Here is a 17,808-nt window from a genome sequence, read left to right as displayed (position 1 = left end):
CCGATCGTCATTTTCGCGATCGGGGCTTTTTTCCGGAAAAGACTACTGGGCTGTCTACACTGGCCCTTTTCTGGAACAGTGTTACGGAATAAGGACTTATGCCCGAGCGGGAGCAGCGTAGCTTTTCCAGAATAGCGGCTGATTTTGTACAATAGAGCGTCGTTGCTTTTCTGGAAATTCAAGGGCCAGTGTAGACAGCTCGCAGCTTATTCCGGTAAAGCGGCTGATTTTCCGGAATAAGTGGCCCAGTGTAGACACAGCCCCAGTGTTTAACCACCTTGACAGTTAGGAACTTTTTCCTAATGTCCAACCTAAACCTCCCTCGCTGCAGTTTAAGCCCATTGCTTCTTGTTCTATCCTCAGAGGCCAGGAAGAACAATTTTTCTCCCTCCTCCTTGTGACACCCTTTTAGATACCTGAAAACCGCTATCATGTCCCCTCTCAGTCGTCTCTTTTCTAAACTAAACAAGCCCAATTCTTTCAGTCTTCCCTCATAGCTCATGTTCTCTAGTCCTTTAATCTAGAGAACTTATGTGGGTTAGCTGCTTGTTCCTCCCTGGGGAAGATTGCACTTGAGCAATGGGTGAAATAATTTTTGTATCTCTAATTTATAGCGATTTTTGTGGTCACTGTAACTGACGTTTGTCAAGTGCTTTGAACCCTAAGTTACCTCCTTGACCAAGGTGTTTGTAAACATCGAAGGGAAAGACAGAAACTGTCAAAAAGTTTTGCAGCTTTGAGTCAGTGAAAGGAAAATCAACATGTTTAACAGGAAGGAAATGGTCAAACAGGCAATATGGGTCACAGCAACTAATTACCATCTCAGAACTCACAAGCGGAAACTGGAGGTTGGGAAATGAAGACACCAGAATTGCAGAAAAGGAAGGAGAAGACACAAGCTGTCGGAGATGGAAGAGGCTCTGGCGAATGAACATGAGAACGGTCACACTGGGTCAGACCAAAGGTCCATCTAGCCCAGTATCCTGTCTGCCGACAGTGGCCCAGAGGGAATTAACAGAACAGTCAATCATCAAGTGATTCATCCCCTGTCACCCATTTCCAGCCTCAGGCAAACAGAGGCCAGTGATACCATCCCTACCTATTCTGGCTAATAGCTGTTGATGGACCTAACCTCTATGAATGTATATAGCTCTTTTTTGAACCCTGTTAAAATCCTGGTCTTCACAACATCATTTGGCAAGGAGTTCCACAGGTTGGCTGTATGTTGGGTGAAGAAGTACTTCCTTTTGTTTGTTTTAAATCTGCTACCTATTAATTTCATTTGGTGATCCCTAGTTCTTGGTCATGATTCTATAGATCTCTATCATATCCCCCCGTTAGGCGCCTCTTCACCAAAGCTGAAAAATCACTTATTAATCTCTCCTCATATGGCAGCCATTCCATACCCCTAATTATTTTGTTGCCTTTTTGTAAACCTTTTCCAATGCCAATATATCTTTTTTTGGGGATGAGACCACATCTGCACGCAGTATTCAAAATGTGGGTGTACCATGGATTTATATAGAGGCAATAAGATATTCTCTGTCTTATTCTCTATCCCTTTCTTAATGGGTCCCAACGTTTTTGCTTTTTTGACTGCCACTGCACACTGAGTGGATGTTTTCAGAGAACTATCCACAGTGACTCCAAGATCTTTTTCTTGAGTGGTAACATCTAATTTAGTTTTATCTAATTTAGGGGTAATTTGGGGTTAAATTTTGCTCCCATCATTTTATATGTATAGTGGGGATTATGTTTTCCAATGTGCATTACTTTACATTTATCAACAGTACAATTAATCTGCCATTTTGTTGCCTAATCACCTAATTTTTTTAAGCACTTCAGTTTGCTTTGGACATAACTATCTTGAGCAGTTTAGTATCATCTGCAAATTTTGCCACCTCACTGCTTACCCCTTTTTCCGGCCCATTTATTATTATGTTAAATAGAATTGGTCCCAGCATGGATCTCTCGGGGACGTAACTTGTCACCTCTGTCCATTCTGAAAATGCACCATTTATTCCTACCCTTTGTTTTGTATCTTTTAACCAGTTACCCGTCCACGAGGGGACCTTCCCTCTTGTCCCATGACAACTTGTTCTGCGTAAGAGCCTTTGGTGAGGGACCTTGTCAAAGGTTTTCTGGGGATCTAAGTACATGAGATCCACTGGATTCCCCTTGTCCACATGTTTGTTGACCCCAAACTCCAGCTGTGGGATGGGGAGGATCTGCTCTTTAGGGCAGAATACCCATCTGGAAGGCAGGAGCTGAGTTTCATGATAAACTTGGAGGTTTTGATGTATGTTTCTACTCTGATGTGGAATGAAAATTAGAACCCCTTGAAAATCTTCTGGCAAGAGGCAGAGAGCCCTCCCCTCCACCAGCTGGGCATAGCCCACACACTCACTGGGGATGCAGGAAACCCAGGTTCAAGCCCCTGCCCTGCCTGATTTGGCAGACTCACTGTGCTGCTCACCCCTCGGGATGGTGGGAGCATGCTCTCCCTGGCCTGGACCAGATACTCAGACAAGAGCAGACATGTCCTGGCCCTGCAGAAAGAGAGAAACCACCACTGTGGCTGCTTAGAGAGTGGGCAATGAGGGAACATACTGGAACAGGTTGGAGGCAGAGCCTATTTAAAAAAAAAAAAACAGATTGCTTTGCCGTTTGAGGGAGTTTCTTCCTTCTGCCAGTCTCCAAGCGTGCTATAGACATTAACTACTTCAAGGCTCTCAATTCCCAGTCAGGTGAGCCAGGAGTATTACACTGATTATACATAAGGGGAAACTGAGGCACAAGGCAGGGAAACAGCCTTGCCCAGAGTCACACATCTGATCCGTGGCAGAGCTGGGAATGCAGCGCCAGTCTTCTGAGTCTCGGTCCCGTGCCTTAAAAATGCCACCCTGCCTCAGAAAGGAGCAAAAGAAAACCATCAAGGTTAGCCTGAAAACTGCAGCTGCTCCTTGCTAGGGCTTCTTCTCCCATAGCAGGGCAAGTGATCAACAGGAGACAGAGGGTGAGCAGGCGAATCGAGACTTGTTCCTCTTGTGCAGGGGTGGGCAAGACATGGCCTGTGGGCTGGATCTGGCCTGCCAAGTCTTTTGATCTGGCCTGCGGCCCGCCCCTGGGACACAGAGCAGCGCTGCTCAAAGTAGCTAGCTGCTCCCTGTCGCTCTCTGCGCTGCCAGGGGAGAGAGAGGAGACTTTGCTTGCTGCCCCTACCTCTGCACAATCTCTCAGCTCCTATTGGCTGGAAACTAGCCAAAGGGAGCAGAGCTATTTTGTTGGGTGGGGGCAGCATGGGAAGGCTTATCCCTGCAGTGCAAAGAGCCACATGGAGCAGCCAGGCACTTTGAGCGGTCTGGGGCTGCTGGCAGCCTGAGAGTGCTGATGCGGTAAGTGCCTCCTGGCCCCACCCGTTCCCCACCCCAACTCCCTCCCCAGCCCAGCACCCCTTCCTACACCTCTCCCCGGGCCAGAAACTTCTGCACCCATACCCTTGCACCCAAACTCCCTCTCAGACCCCACACCCTCTCCTGCACCCCACTCTCCTACCCCGTGTTCCCTTCTGCACCCAACTTCTGTCCCAGGTCATGCATTCCCTCCACAGAAAAGCGCAGCCCTTGACCACTTACCAAAATCTTGGAGTGGCCTCCCATAAAAAATTATTGCCCACCCTTGCCCTGGTGGGGGGCAAGGGGGAAGGTGAACAGCACATTTACATACCTCACTGTTTCTGATCAAGCCAAAAGTACCCCTCAGTAGTGCAGATCTCCTCCCAGCCTTCCATAGAGATGCACCATTCCCAGCACCTCCACTGCAGAAGCCGAATTTCAGGGTGTGGGGTGATAGCCAGGTGCAAGTCAGGCTCCAGCATCCCTCAGTGCCTCCTGAGTTTTTTGGTCTCCTGACTGGCGGTAACAGATGTAACCAGAGGACTTGCCTATCTCTGAGCTGGCCCCTGGGCCAGGTCCTTTCAAACCACAAATGAAGACGGAGAGCCGCCTGGATTCTCTCGCCTGCATTTTGCCGCTGCCAGCAGAGCGCGTTCACCCCTCGGCCGGACTCTTGCATGAGATGGGCCCTGTCCCGCTGCCACGCGTCGAGGAAGCGCCCCGTTAGCAAGCGGCGACGGGGCTGTGGGATGTCTCTCTGGGAGGCTGCTCCCCGGATCGTTGCTAAGTGCACTCAAAAGCGGCAGGCCCAGCGCAGATGCGGAAGGAGCCTCACTGATTGGGCTGAGCCTGCCACCAACCGACCTTGCTCCTCTGATCCCCACCTTGGAAATGGCCGCCGGGGTCTTGTGCCACAGGATTCCCAGCAGCTCTTCCTCTCCCCGGCTCTGCCCTTTTACTGGAGAGCCCCCGGCAGCAATGGAAGCTTCTCTGCGGAGCCTGGGCTGGCGCTGAATTCTGGCCTCCGCCAGCGCTGGGTGTGCGATGCCTCACCCGTCCTCAATCCACAGGTGGCAGAAAAAAGAAGAGCGGGGAGGGGAAGCGGAGAGAGGCCAGGAAGCTTGCTAGGAGGGGGAGTGGAGCCAGGTCCTCGGGAGGAAGACAAGAAGGGGAGGGCCAGGTATCACGGCTTTGCTGCCTGCCGGATGCTTCCCCGTGCCTCTGTGCGCAGCTACACAAGGGGACCCAGCCGGGTGCCGAGAGGGGGCAGCTGCGGATCTGTGCCAGAAGATTCCTGAACTAGTTTACAAGCTGCTCTGGGCTGGCCCCCACGCTGCAACCGCATCCCCTTTGCTCCGGGGAAGGCGTCATTACAGAAATGGAAGTAAAACCCAAGAAGGTGAAGCAGGGACTTGCGCTCGGTGGGAACTGCTCTTCTGATCCCTGGACTTCCCTTCCTGGCAGTATCAGCAGCCCTCGCTCTTTGTTTCCTCGCTGGGCTCTGGGGCAAGCAGCCCAGGCTCAGACAAGCAGCCTTCATGGCTTTGAAGCTGGTGTGTAGTCCCCACAGGCTGCCCCTTGCTCTCTGGTCCTCTGGCTTCAGCTCTGAGGACCTGCAGGCATCTCCCTCTGCTGCTTCCAGCCTTCTTCCCTCTGCAGCCTTCTCTGGCCTTGGCTCTTTCTGGCTCAGCTGATTAGTCCCCTCGTCTAGCTTCTAGCTCTCCCCCTTTTCAGCCACCCAGCTCAGCTCAGGAAGGACAGTTTACTAACCCCTGACTGGCTTTCCTGATAATTCCCCCCTCTTTCCAGAAAGGGCCTGTAGAGAGCTGTCTGCAGCTTCTCCTGGCTGATCCTCACCTGGGCTTTCCCTCTGGATCTGCTCCATTTACTGAGGCCAGCCACCCTGTGACAGGGCTATTTCAATGAAATTAAAGCAGGTGGCAAACTCAAAACCTGAACAAACAAAATACCGTTTTTTTTTCATGTGATGTACAATCAACCAGTGGAACTACCCGCCACTGGATGCAATTGTGCTCAAGAGCTCAGCAAGGTTCAAAGGCTAATTGGACATGTACGTGGATGTCAAGAATATCCAGCATTATCATAATTAATGATAATGAAGCTGTTGGTAGAGAGATTAACCTTATGCTTCAGGGTTTCAATCAGTCTCTAATTAGTTTTCCTCCTGATCTCTAATAATGGGAGGCACAGAGCAGATTGTTCCACAACGGCTTCTATGGGGTTTTTACTTCTTCCTCTGGAGCAGCGGCTGGCCTGCTATTCTGCTGGGCTGTCTGCTCCCAGCATTCTGTTTGCTCTGAGAACTGACTCCCAGAAAGCCAACTTGCTTGCTAGCCTGGGAGGGCCCCATCTTCCTCTTGGCCAGAAGAGAGCTGGAGGGAGAGTAACCCCATTGCTCCCCGAGTATGGTACAGCAGCAACTCTCAGGAGATTCCACCTGCTGGCTGTTGCTTGGAACTGGCGGCTGTCTCACACCTGTAGAAGGCGAAGGTCCAGAAATCTGGAGGTGTTCTTCCAATCATATATATAGTAGCCCAGTGTCTGAGTGTCTGTAATGCCGAAATGCTGGCTGTTCCCTCTGGGCGGCGCTGTTGCTGAAATGCTGGCTGTTCCCTCTGGGCGGCGCTGTTGCCGAAATGCTGGCTGTTCCCTCTGGGCGGCGCTGTTGCTGAAATGCTGGCTGTTCCCTCTGGGCGGTGCTGTTGCTGAAATGCTGGCTGTTCCCTCTGGGGGGCGCTGTTGCTGAAATGCTGGCTGTTCCCTCTGGGGGGCGCTGTTGCTGAAATGCTGGCTGTTCCCTCTGGGCGGTGCTGTTGCTGAAATGCTGGCTGTTCCCTCTGGGCGGTGCTGTTGCTGAAATGCTGGCTGTTCCCTCTGGGGGGCGCTGTTGCTGAAATGCTGGCTGTTCCCTCTGGGGGGCGCTGTTGCTGAAATGCTGGCTGTTCCCTCTGGGGGGGCGCTGTTGCTGAAATGCTGGCTGTTCCCTCTGGGGGGCGCTGTTGCCTGAAATGCTGGCTGTTCCCTCTGGGTGGCGCTGTTGCTGAAATGCTGGCTGTTCCCTCTGGGGGGCGCTGTTGCTGAAATGCTGGCTGTTCCCTCTGGGCGGCCCGTGCTGCATGGGGAGTGCGAGGCCCAAACAGCTGCTTGCGCCGCTTGCTCCCCCGCAGCGGCTCGGCTGAGGGGCACAGAAGTCAGCCGAGTGCCACGGTGGGAGGGGAAAGGAGAGGGGCGGTGATGTGCGACGTGACAGCGGCTCCAGGCCCCGCCCCCAGCTGTGAAAGTCACTGTCCCACCCCCTCGTCACCTCCCGCCGTGGAGCTCGGCTGACTTCTGAGCTGCTTATCCGGGCCTGCACGTGGGAGCAAGCGGCGCAAGCGACCGTTGAGCCTCTGCATCCCCCATGCAGCATGGGGAGTGCGGAGCCCAAACGGCCATTTGGGCTCCACAGTCCCCCGAGTGAAAGGCAGGAGGGGGAGGAGAGCTGAGAGAGAGGTGCGGGAAGGCAGTAGGAAGAGGAGAGAGAGAGAGAGACGGAGCGAGAGACCGGCGGCTCAGGAGAGAAGACCGACATGGAGGAGAGACCTGAAAATCCCGTCTTATGACGGGCTAATTGGCTAGATACGTATAATACCCTAAACTGCACACTCACTAAATGTGTTGCCTCATTAAATGCATTTGGAGTCGGCTGCTTTTGATCTGATGTGGGGAGCTTTTATTATAACATTTAAATATTGAGTGGTTTGCACTTGGTTCACGGAAATCTGCCCACAGCTCTGAGCGCTGCTAATTAATTCCTCTCCCGTTGCTGGGTTCAGACATATTTTGTACCAAGTGGGGTTAGCTTTTAAAGCCAGAGCTCTCCCAATCTACAAGACAAACATTCTGTCTGTCCTGGAATGCATCCGATTCTCTCTGCTTCTGTATAAAATCTTGCTTGTTTCTAAAAGAAGCATAATTGTGGGGGCAAAAATCGAACAGCTGATGCATTTCCAACGCCCATGCAGGAGTAACACAGATTTTCAGATCTCGTTGTGAGTGGCTGCCAGTACATGGCATGAATAAGGCCAAAGTGTTTTTTGAATTATTCCCCCCTTTGAGAACACCAGAAATCCTGAAGAAATGATTCAACCCAGACAGTAGTTTCAAGCAATATTAAAAGACATCGATAAGAGCAAGGGGACATTTGCTGACATTAAAAGGTGACAAGTACAAAAGGAAGTACCTTTTCACACAGCCGTCTCTGCCGCAGAGACCATGAATGTGGCAAGACTCACAAAGGGGTGGGACAATTAAGAGTCACTTTATTTGTATCCACTGTTATCTTGTTCTGGCAGGGTTATTAAGTCCCTTATTAAGGGTTATTAAGTGCTTCGGGATTTAAGCCAATCTCTTAACAATCGGAGACCGAGATGAAGGCTAGTAGGGACGCACATTAGCCCAGTCTTCTATGGCGGGATTCTTCCACCTTCACATACAACCCACTGGGCAGCTTTGGTGGCTACCATCTTGGTCAGGGGTATGGCAAAAGACACACGTCCAGTGATACAGCGAGGCTGGCTTGGCACAACCGCCAGGGTGGGACTCAGCTGAGATGACAGACCAGCGCTTTGATCAGCAACGCCAACGCCCTTCAGGAAGGTGGGGTTACAACGCTGCATCCTGGTGGCGCCCGCAATGGAGCAAAGCAAATATATATTCACCCAGTGAATGCGCCAATCACCTGGCCATGGCGTGGTACTCGCAGCTCCCAATCCCTCACTCCAGCCCTTTTCAAACTTTTATTTTTTCTCATGACCCGGTTGAAGACAATTGTTTGATGCTCATGACTGAATTTAATTTGACTAACGTGTAAGCTTGAGGGTGGGGCTGGGGCTTCAGTTTGGGGGGTGGTCAGGGCTGGGGCAGGAGGGGCTTATCTTGAGTGGCAGCGGTGCAGCAGGGGGGGGGGGCTCTAAGGCAGCTTCCTGCCTCTCCTGGCCGCTATTCCCAGAAACAGCCAGGTTCCCAGCCAATGGGAGTGTGGAGTTAGTGCTCAGGGCAGGGGCAGTGCATGGAGCCCTGTGCGCTCTCCTCCCCTTCCCACCTAGGAGCCGGGCTGCTTCTGGGGTGCAGCACAGTCTGTGATGCCAGGACAGGCAGGGAGCTGCCTTGGCCCCCCACAGCTCACCTGATCCCCCTGCAACAACCAAGCCCAGTGCCTGACGTTCTCACAACCTGTCATTTGAAAACCACTGGCCTCACACGAGTCTCTTCCTTGCACTGTGCCTCAACTTCCCCATTGGTCAAAGGGGGGGAAGAGCAGCGGCTCCGCGCTTCGTGGGGACGAAATGAGTTCATGCCTGTGGCGGGGAGAAGGGCGACGTGTTGTCACCAGGGCACAGTGTTCTTCTCATTGCGGGGCCGTTCTGGGTACTTAGCGAGGAAACACTCCTCCAGCCTGTGGTTTCAGACCGGAAGGACGGCCACGCTGGGTAAGACCAAAGGTCCATGTAGTCCAATAGCCTGCTCTTGCTCTCGCATTGTGGACGTTCCTAGGCTGCCCTGGAGCTCCCTGAAAAGGTGCCGGGTATAAATGTACCCTCTCCGATCTCAGTTTCTCTCCATTCTTTTTTTTTCTTTGGGGGTGGGGGGAAGTCGTGTGGCACGCTTATAAAGAAAGCAAACAGCCCAATGCCGGCTAGAGTGGAAGGAGAATCAGGTAGAGTCACTGGCCAGGGGGTCATGTGGAGCAGGAATAAGCCCTGTGACTCAGGAGGGGGGTTGTGGGTGCTGCTAAGCTATGTCAATAGCAGCGTGGTGTTGAGTGGCCGATTATTAGCCCAGATGCCACCCACAGGGAGAGAGGTGTGGGTGTGCGCTCTCCACCCTCTCACACTCCTGGGGCTGTGATTGTACCGGAGGCTGGGTTCCCCGCCCCTTTAAGATAATCTGAGTTATTTTAAACTAATAGCGGAGGGTTTTGGCAGCCGCCAGCCTGTGTTTAAATGGAGGTCATTGCAACATACTCTCATAAGAGTACAATTGTTAATGTCGCGTGTGTGTTTTTTTTCCGGTAAGTTCCCAGTTGCTGTAGCAGCATTTGAGGAAGTTCTTCAGCAAGCAGCAAGCCCATAGCTCGCAGTGACAGGGGAGGAAGCTAGACAAGGGGGAATGGAGTGCCGGGCTTCAGACTCCAGACCTCGCAGCTAAACGGAGGTACCGTATTTATTTACTTGTTTTCTCTTCTCGGATGAAAAGCCCTGTGGGGGTCAAGCAGGGAAGGAAGCGTCTGAGCAGCGTGTGTTTCCTCATCTTCATTGCCTGGCGCTTAGGGGCTGGAGCAAAGATTTTTGCCTCATTTGTGGGAGGGAAACTCGATAAGACAGGTCATGGGTAGGGAGTCTTGGTCAGACGGCAGGCCGGGATGGACAGAGCCACTTTTTCCGAACCCCAGTTCCCATAGCTCCCTTTAGATGCTGTTAATTCAGCCATTGGGAGAAGTAACAGGAGCAGGGCAGAGAAGTAAAGAATCACATGGCACAGGGTGGGATTCGATAAGGCTGGTGCTGGAGATCGCATGGGGCAGTGGCTGGAGTGTGGGGCTGGGAGACAGGACACCTGTGCTCTGTTTCTGAGTGATCTTGGTGAAATCACTCCTCCCCCTCCCATGGAGAAACACAGGGATGATGCTGGTGCACCACCCAAGGGTGCGGTGAGGCTAAAGAGTGGGGATCAAGGAGCTCCCCCACGGTCACAAAGTGTTTGTAGCTCTGCGGGTGCAGCGGGATTAGCAGTGTTAACCCTGTTTCAGGGGCCTCTGGTTGTTTTCTGCTTGGCCTATGCCTGGTTCAGAGCTGGAAGCTGGAAGCGGCTCTGAGAGTTGCTGTCATGCTGTGTTCTCCTTTCATTTTGGGCGTTCATCAGAGCTGGCTGAAAGCGCTTTTCAGTTCCTGTTCTTTGTATGTTGTGTTTGTGGGGGGAGTAGCTGCATCGCTTGATCAGGTTCATTCCCTCCCCTGATGCAGGCTGCCAGGCCTATGCTCAGAGCCATAGGCTTGTGTGCAATGGACTTGTGCCATGTGAACGGTGCCTGCCCGTGGGCTGGTGGGTGACAGATTTGTGGCACGTGAAGGTGACAGACTTGTGGTGCGTGAGCTGTGCCCGGTGCTGTGGGCTGGTGAGTGACGGACTTGTGGTAAGTGGGTTGGCAAGTGACGGACTTATGTCACATGGGCTGTGTCCGCCTGTGGGCTGGTGGGTGTCGGACTTGTGTCACGTGGACTGTGTCCACCTGTGGGCTGGTGGGTGACGGACTTGTGTCACATGGACTATGCCCAGCGCCGTGGCTGGTGGGTGACGGACTTGTGTCACGTGGGCTGTGCCCAGCGCCATGGCTGGTGGGTGACGGACTTGTGTCACGTGGGCTGTGTCCGCCTGCGGGCTGGTGGGTGATGGACTTGTGTCACGTGGGCTGTGCCCAGAGCCGTGGGCTGGTGGGTGACGGACTTGTGTCATGTAGGCTGTGTCCGCCTGTGGTCTGGTGGGTGACGGACTTGTGTCATGTAGGCTGTGTCCGCTTGTGGTCTGGTGGGTGACGGACTTGTGTCATGTGGGCTGTGCCCAGTGCCGGGGCTGGTGGGTGACAGACTTGTGTCATGTAGGCTGTGTCCGCCTGCGGGCTGGTGGGTGATGGACTTGTGTCATGTGGGCTGTGTCCGCCTGCGGGCTGGTGGGTGATGGACTTGTGTCACGTGGGCTGTGTCCACCTGCGGGCTGGTGGGTGATGGACTTGTGTCATGTGGGCTGTGCCCAGCGCCGTGGGCTGGTGGGTGACAGATTTGTGCCTTGTGAGTCGTACCTGAAGCCATGGGCTGGCGGGTGCCGGAAGCTGCTCCCCGTTTAATGTGTGGAAGGCAGGATGATTCGTGGCAGTGCTGAGGGGTCTGCAGTGACTTGAGCTAGACTGGCAGGGAAATTAGCAACACTTGCTATTTCAGCTTGTACAGCCATCTTCTGCCTCAGCTGCCGGCCTCCTGTCATTGCAATGCCCTCTGAACACCAAACCAGCTCTACAAATGCCTCTCCCTTGTCACCTGCCCTACCCCTGCCACACCAGTCCTGCTCTGCTCCTGCTTTGCCAATGCACTGCTCTCCTGACCCGCTGTAGCCCTAGGTCCCCCCGTCACCTTATGTAGCTCCGCAGAGGCATCTCACCCAACCTGTTTCTCCCCACCACGCACACGCACGTCCCCCAAGCAATAAGATCGCAAGGCCTTTCCCATCACCCTGCGTTCAGCTCTTTGTCAGTGTAACCTGCCGGCCCCCTGCCGCACGGCAGTTCTCTTTGCAGCGTTGCTAGTTCACGTATCACTCTGATGTGCCTGGGTGAAGTTCAGGCCAAGTGGGTTAATCAGATGCAGCAGGGGCCAGGCGACAGGAGCTGTGAAAGTGCCTGTGTCTTCCTCACCGAATCCTAGAAAATCAGCTGCCAGCGCGGGCTGCCTTCCTGCCGCGTGGAGCCTGTTGATTAAATAATGACAGCCGCAGGTCTGGCTCCGTAGTAGTGCATCAGGAGGGTTGTAAGTAGCATGGTGGTGTCAGCGGGGGACACTTGCACCCTGCAGCAGGGAGAGGGTTTCCCAGATTGGGTTGACAGACCTGCACTAGCTCAGCCCGGCTAGGGTGCTAAAAAGAGCCATGTAACCGGTTGGAACCCGGAGCCGCAGCTCGGGCTCACCACCCAAGTACAGCCCCCCCCCCCCCGGAACCCACGTCCCCACCCATGCTTTTCCTGCCTACCCTGCTCCTTTTAACGTGCTAGCTCCTCACTGCAGTGTAAACATATCCTGGGTGGTCCTAGGTCGACCCCATTAAGTCAATAGGAGGGTAAGCTGAGAATGGGGTTGGATACAGGTGCATGGTGAGTTAATTTGAACTCAGTCTAGAGCTTCATAAACTTGCGTCTGACTTGGCTCCCGTGCGTGCAGTAAAAAGCTGTGACACTGTGTAATGCCGACAGGCAGAACTGAACCAGGGACCTCTGGAGCTTAATGCACAAGCTTCTATAGCTTGATCTAAAGCCCCTGTAGCTTGGGTGATGCTGGCCACTGAGCCCAGGTATGAATTTTTCAATGGGTGAATTTTTTAGTGTGATTTTTCATTTTTATTTTTCATAAAGAAACAAGCATGAGAACATACAAAAAGGAAAATGATTGACAGCTTGGCTCTGGTACCAAATATCACACCTCACAGGATAGCCACTAAAATGATGCAAAGATGCAACTTTACAGTTTGTCGAAGCGGCATGCCCGGACAACGCAGGATCAGACTGTTGCACAGACTTAACACGTTAGGCTGGGGATCACCATAAAAAAAAGACAGACACATATAGGCAAAAATGGAAAAGGGGACAGGTGCAGGGGGCAGGAAGTGGATGGGAAAACATGGAGGGTAAGGTGGGATGGGAGTCTGTCACTAGCTAAGCTGTCTCTTTCTTGAAACGTATCAAGACATAGGGCCCACATCTTTTCAGCTTCATATCTTTGTTCTTTACTTCAAGGAGCTCTTCTTTCGCGCCCTTCGTAGTCAGCCTGCCTGCCCTCAAATGCCGAAGAAGTCTGCGCTGGAGAAAAACCCAGCATAGTAGGCACAGAAACTAGCTTCTAATTTTCTGCTGAGAGTTTCCTGCCAGCAAATGAAAGAAGCATGGCTTGGATGAATGGACTGTAAGGTGGACAGAAAGCTGGTTCAATCCTCAGGCACATTGGGTGCCAACGAACCCATTGTCCAGACCATTGTCGCTGTATTCTTGGCAGCCCATATCCAGCAGAGTGTAACAGGTGTTGGACCTGGGGCCAGTTTTGTTCAACATCTTCATTAGTGTCCTGGAGGATGGGTTTGTTTGCACCCTTAGCAAGTTCAAATGACAGGAAGGGGCAGGGAGAGGTAGATATGCTGGAAGGTAGGGATAGGGTGCAGAGTGACCTAGAGGAATTGGAGGATTGGGGCCAAAAGAAATCTGATGAGGTTCAACAAGGACAAGTGTAGAATCCTGCACCGAAAATGGAAGAATCCCAAGCACTATCACAGGCTGGGGACCACCTGGCTAAGCAGCAGGTCTATAGAAAAGGACCTGGGGATTACAGTGGATGAGAAGCTGGATATGAGTCAACAGGGTGCCCTTGTAGCCAAGAAGGCTGACAGTATATTGGGCTGCCTTAGGAGGAGCATTGCCAGCAGATCTAAGAAAGTGATTAGTCCACTCTGTTCAGTACTAGTAATGTGGACGCATTGGAGAGGGTCCAGCGGAGGGCAACCAGAATGATTAGGGGGCTGGAGCACGTGACCTACGAGGAGAGGCTGAGGGATTTTGGCTGATTTACAGAAGCGAAGAGTGAGGGGGGATTTGATAGCAGCCTTCAACTTCCTGAAGGGAGGTTCCAAAGAGGATGGAGAGAGGCTGTTCTCAGTAGTGACAGATGACAGAACAAGGAGCAGTGTGGTGGGAGAGGTCCAGGTTGGATATTAGAAAAACCTATTTCACCAGGAGGGAGGTGAAGCACTGGGATGGGTTCTCTAGGGAGGGGGTGGAATCTGCATCCCTAGAGGTGTTTAAGTCCCAGATTGACAAAGCTCTGGCCGGGATGATTTAATTAGGGGTGGTCCTGCTTGAAGCAGAGGGTTGGACTAGGTCAGGGGTCAGCAACCTTTCAGAAGTAGCGTGTCAAGATTGAACTTATTCACTTCTATTTATGGATCTGCGTGCTGGGGGGAGGAGGGGAAAGGGGCAGGCTGGGTACAGTGACCATATTTTCTGAACCAACTGCAGCTGGGGAGAACGGTTGAATTTAAATGATCAAACAGATCAAGTGTTTTAACTTTCTCATGTTAATTTATCAAACTTCATTTTAAATAAAGTAAAATATTAATTTATGTCCAGCACAAAAGGTTTCAGTGTTTTCTTTATTTATGGCAGGGGTGGGGAACATTTTTTGGTTCGGGGGCCACTGACTGACAGAAAAATCAGTTGGGGACCACACAAGTGAGAAGCAAAGAATCTCTTCCAAAAAAAACCCAAACCTCACCAGTGTGGCCCCAACTGAGACACCTCACTCCGCTGGTGACCCAGCCTCACAGGTGAGGGGAAGGGACAGGGAGAACTGAGGATCAGGGTTTCCCATAGGCCAGATTTACTTTTCTGGGGTTCTAGAATTGGTGGATTTTATGGATCCTTTAGGCTCTGCAGTAGGGACAAAAACAAGGGGCTCAGTGTGCGGGACAGGTCTGCCAGCGAGTGGGATAGGGATGGGGTACAGGATGTAGGAAGGAGGTGGGGTGCAGAAGGGGGTGAGGGTGCAGAAGCAGGCTGGGAGGGTCTAGCCAGGTGGAGGGAGCAACAGCAAGGGAGGATGTGGAAGCAAGCTGGGAGTGCGGGGTCTTGGGGGGGGAGGGGAGTGAGTGAGGGGGATTGGAGTGTGGGGGTCTGGCCATGAGGGGGGATGCTTACCTGGCTTCCTGCCCCCTTGCAGCGGGGAAAAGCTTCCAGACAGAGCACTGCCATTTCCACAGTGGGGTGGGCCGCTCGGGTGTGTGTGTGTGTGTGTGTGTGTGTGTGTGTGTGTGTGTGTGCGCGCACGCGTGCAGAGAGAGCCGCATGGAGCGCACCTGCTGAGTCTAAGCCCGCCCCGCCTTGCAGCTCCCCAGCCGGGCTCCATGTGGCCCCTCCCAGGGCAGAAATGGCAGCTCCAAGGCGCTGGGGTCCAGGAGTGGCTCCACTGGCGTTTGCCTTGGCCCTGGCCACCCCCACTCTCCTTGGCAGCTGCGGCAGTGGCTGTAACAACAAGCAGCTGCCAGGAGATGGAGGAGGAGGCAGCGTGGCCGGACCGGGGCCCCGTGCGGCAGAGGCAGTCCTGCGCGGGGAGAGAGGAGGCTGCGCAGCGCACGGTAGTGGGGCAGCTGCAGTGGGTGGCGAGTCCTTGAAAAATACTGGATGTTCTCTTTCGAAAAAGCACAGTTTGCATTACATAGTGCCTATGACGGACCCCCCTCCCCATGCGTTATGAACAGGACTCATGGACATGAACATACATATCTCAAAAGTGTTTTGAGCGAATCGTTTTGTGTAACCCATCAATCTTCATGTCATGATCCACTGGTTCTCTTTATCTTACTCTGTTGTATGTATCATGTGTGTGTGTAAAATTAGACACAGGGAGTGGGGAATAATTTGTGAGTTTCAAATGTGTGAATGGGAGACATGGAGGGTGTTACCCTCAACTGTTAAATTATCTCTTTTGTCCTTCAGCCTGAGCAGTATTTGGTAGATAGGGGCCTCAAATCCTAAACAAAAAGAATAGGAAAGCAGAGGCCTAAATCTTTTGGCTAGGCTGCACCTGAAAGAAGGGACCAGAGACCCTAGGGTGGGGAGGACGGGCCTGGTTTGGAGTGGCAGCTGGAAAAGAGGTTTTAGGGTGAGTTTGATTAAGTTTGCACTGAGATTTCAGTGGAGAATTAGCCAAGCGGTTTTGTTTCTTTTGATTTTTAACCTACTTTGCCTGCTGTCACTTATTACTACTTAAATCCTACGGCTTCAACTTAATAGAACCATTTCTATTTTCTATCAAACCCAGTGTAAGTGATTGTACCTGGGGAGGGGGGGGGGGGGGGGGGGGGGGGGGGGGGGGGGCAACCAGTGTGCACACTCCCCCTTTCATTGCTAAAGGGGGCTTACCTAATTCTTTGGGGTTTGATCCCTTCTGGGGGGTGCTCTTTCAGGAGGCTGGGCCCTAAGCTGCATTCTCCTTGGACCTGAAGTGGTTCAGTGTCTGTACAGTAATTCCTCATTTAACACGTGCCCGCTTAACACGTTTTCGCAATAGCACGATTTTTTTTTAGGGAACGTTTTTTGAATTACACGAACGTCCCAGAATAACACGATTTCCCCAGCTGTGCCGTCACCGGTGGCTGCGCGGAGCTTCCCCCGCCTCCCTGCAAAGCGGCAGAGGGTTCACCGCTCGCCACGCTGTTCCCCGGCGACCCCCCGGGGCATACTCCCAACCCAATCCCCCTCTCCTCTCCTCCCCTTCCCTTCCCCAGAGCCAAACACCTCCCCTCCTTGCTGTAACCCAGTCCCCTTTCTCCCCCAACCTTATGTCCTGGTCCCAATAGACACCAGCACTTGAAACGCAATCCCCACCTTTTCCATTATTTTCAATGGGAAAATTGACCCAGCATAACATGTTTTCACTTAACACGATCATTTTCTGAAACATCTATAATGTGAAATGAGGAATTACTATACTGCTTCTTGGTGGGGGCAGGGACCTCAGCTCGGGGCCTTGGCTGGGGGAGACCAGCAGAGCTGGCCCAGCAGCACCAGGCAGTGAGGAGCCCCAGAGAGCAGGAAGGCGAGTGGCAGTGGCCATGTCAGCACCCCGGGAGGCACCCCGAGGGGTCGTCTGTGACCGCCCCCCATCACTGCGCCTTTTTTCAAAAGGCGACTTTTGAAAAAAGGCGTTCTTCCTCGTAAAACGAGGTTTTCTGCTGTCGAAAAAGCTGCCGAGTTCTTTCGATTTACTTTCAAAAGAACGTGGCAGCAGTCTAGACGTGGGTACATTTTTTCGAAAAAAGGCCACTTTTTTCGAAAAAACCCTGTAGTCTAGACACACCCCAAAGGACTAGGCCTCCGTCATGCCCACCCTTTGCGGTACCCAAAGCATTTTCGGCTGTCGCAGGCAGAGCAGAGGCAGCCGAAGGGTTACAGGTTGGTGACTTGCTTTCCCAAGGTTGATTGGAGTTCCTCTTCGCTAGCAGAGCATACATCGCAGGCGTGGGGCTTGCGGAGAATTTCCAAGGTTCCTCTGGCAGTCCTGGGGCAGCTGGACCAAACTGATATGTTAGCCAGCGTTAATGCCGCTTCCTGGGGCTGGCAGGGTGCATAGCTGCTTTTGTGTTAGAAGTAAAATGGGATCTCTTAGAAAAGCCCAGGTCTTTTAGGCAGCCACTGACTGTACCTTATTTTCCTCTTATCGGACATAAAGAGGAACCGAGCAGCCCCACAGTAGGAACTGGATGTATTAATACCCATTCATTGCTGCCCAGGTGCGAGTCAAGGTGTTAGCATGCTGGGACCAACTGGACTCTGAGATGGGATAAAAGCATGATAATAATTTTGTAGGCCCGGGGCTATAGGGCGCTGGAGTCATTTACGTGTGAGTCACAGAGAGACCCTAGTAATGTTATTACATTTTCTAAAATAAGATGGCTTTAGAATATATACAGGCCTGGGCAGGATGTTCATTTGCATTGTCTTTCCCCCAGGAAGGTGCTACCTATTTATACTACTAGTTATTGGAGAGAGCGCAGGATCTAAATTTATCTTCACTGCTCTGTTGATGTGCCGTGGTACTTTTAT

The 17,808-nt window shown here is 52.5% G+C and overlaps 1 protein-coding gene across 6 annotated transcripts in view; it reads left to right on the top strand.

The window, feature by feature from the left end:
• The window catches only part of ARAP1 (ArfGAP with RhoGAP domain, ankyrin repeat and PH domain 1), a 213,665-nt gene that overhangs the window by 30,600 nt on the left and 165,257 nt on the right, over nt 1–17,808 (top strand). For 5 of the 6 annotated variants that reach the window (XR_016348579.1, XR_016348578.1, XR_012900821.2 and 2 more), the window contains exon 2: nt 9,474–9,611. The exons of the other annotated variant lie outside the window; for it this stretch is intronic. The gene's annotated coding sequence lies outside the window, so the exon portion shown is untranslated. The remainder of the gene's footprint in view (nt 1–9,473; nt 9,612–17,808) is intronic. 6 annotated transcript variants of the gene reach the window in all.

Source organism: Pelodiscus sinensis, chromosome 1 (genome assembly GCF_052426305.1).
Source record: "Pelodiscus sinensis isolate ZL-2025 chromosome 1, ASM5242630v1, whole genome shotgun sequence".
Classification (NCBI taxonomy): Eukaryota; Metazoa; Chordata; order Testudines; family Trionychidae; genus Pelodiscus; species Pelodiscus sinensis.
This window is presented reverse-complemented; position numbering and strand designations above follow the sequence as displayed.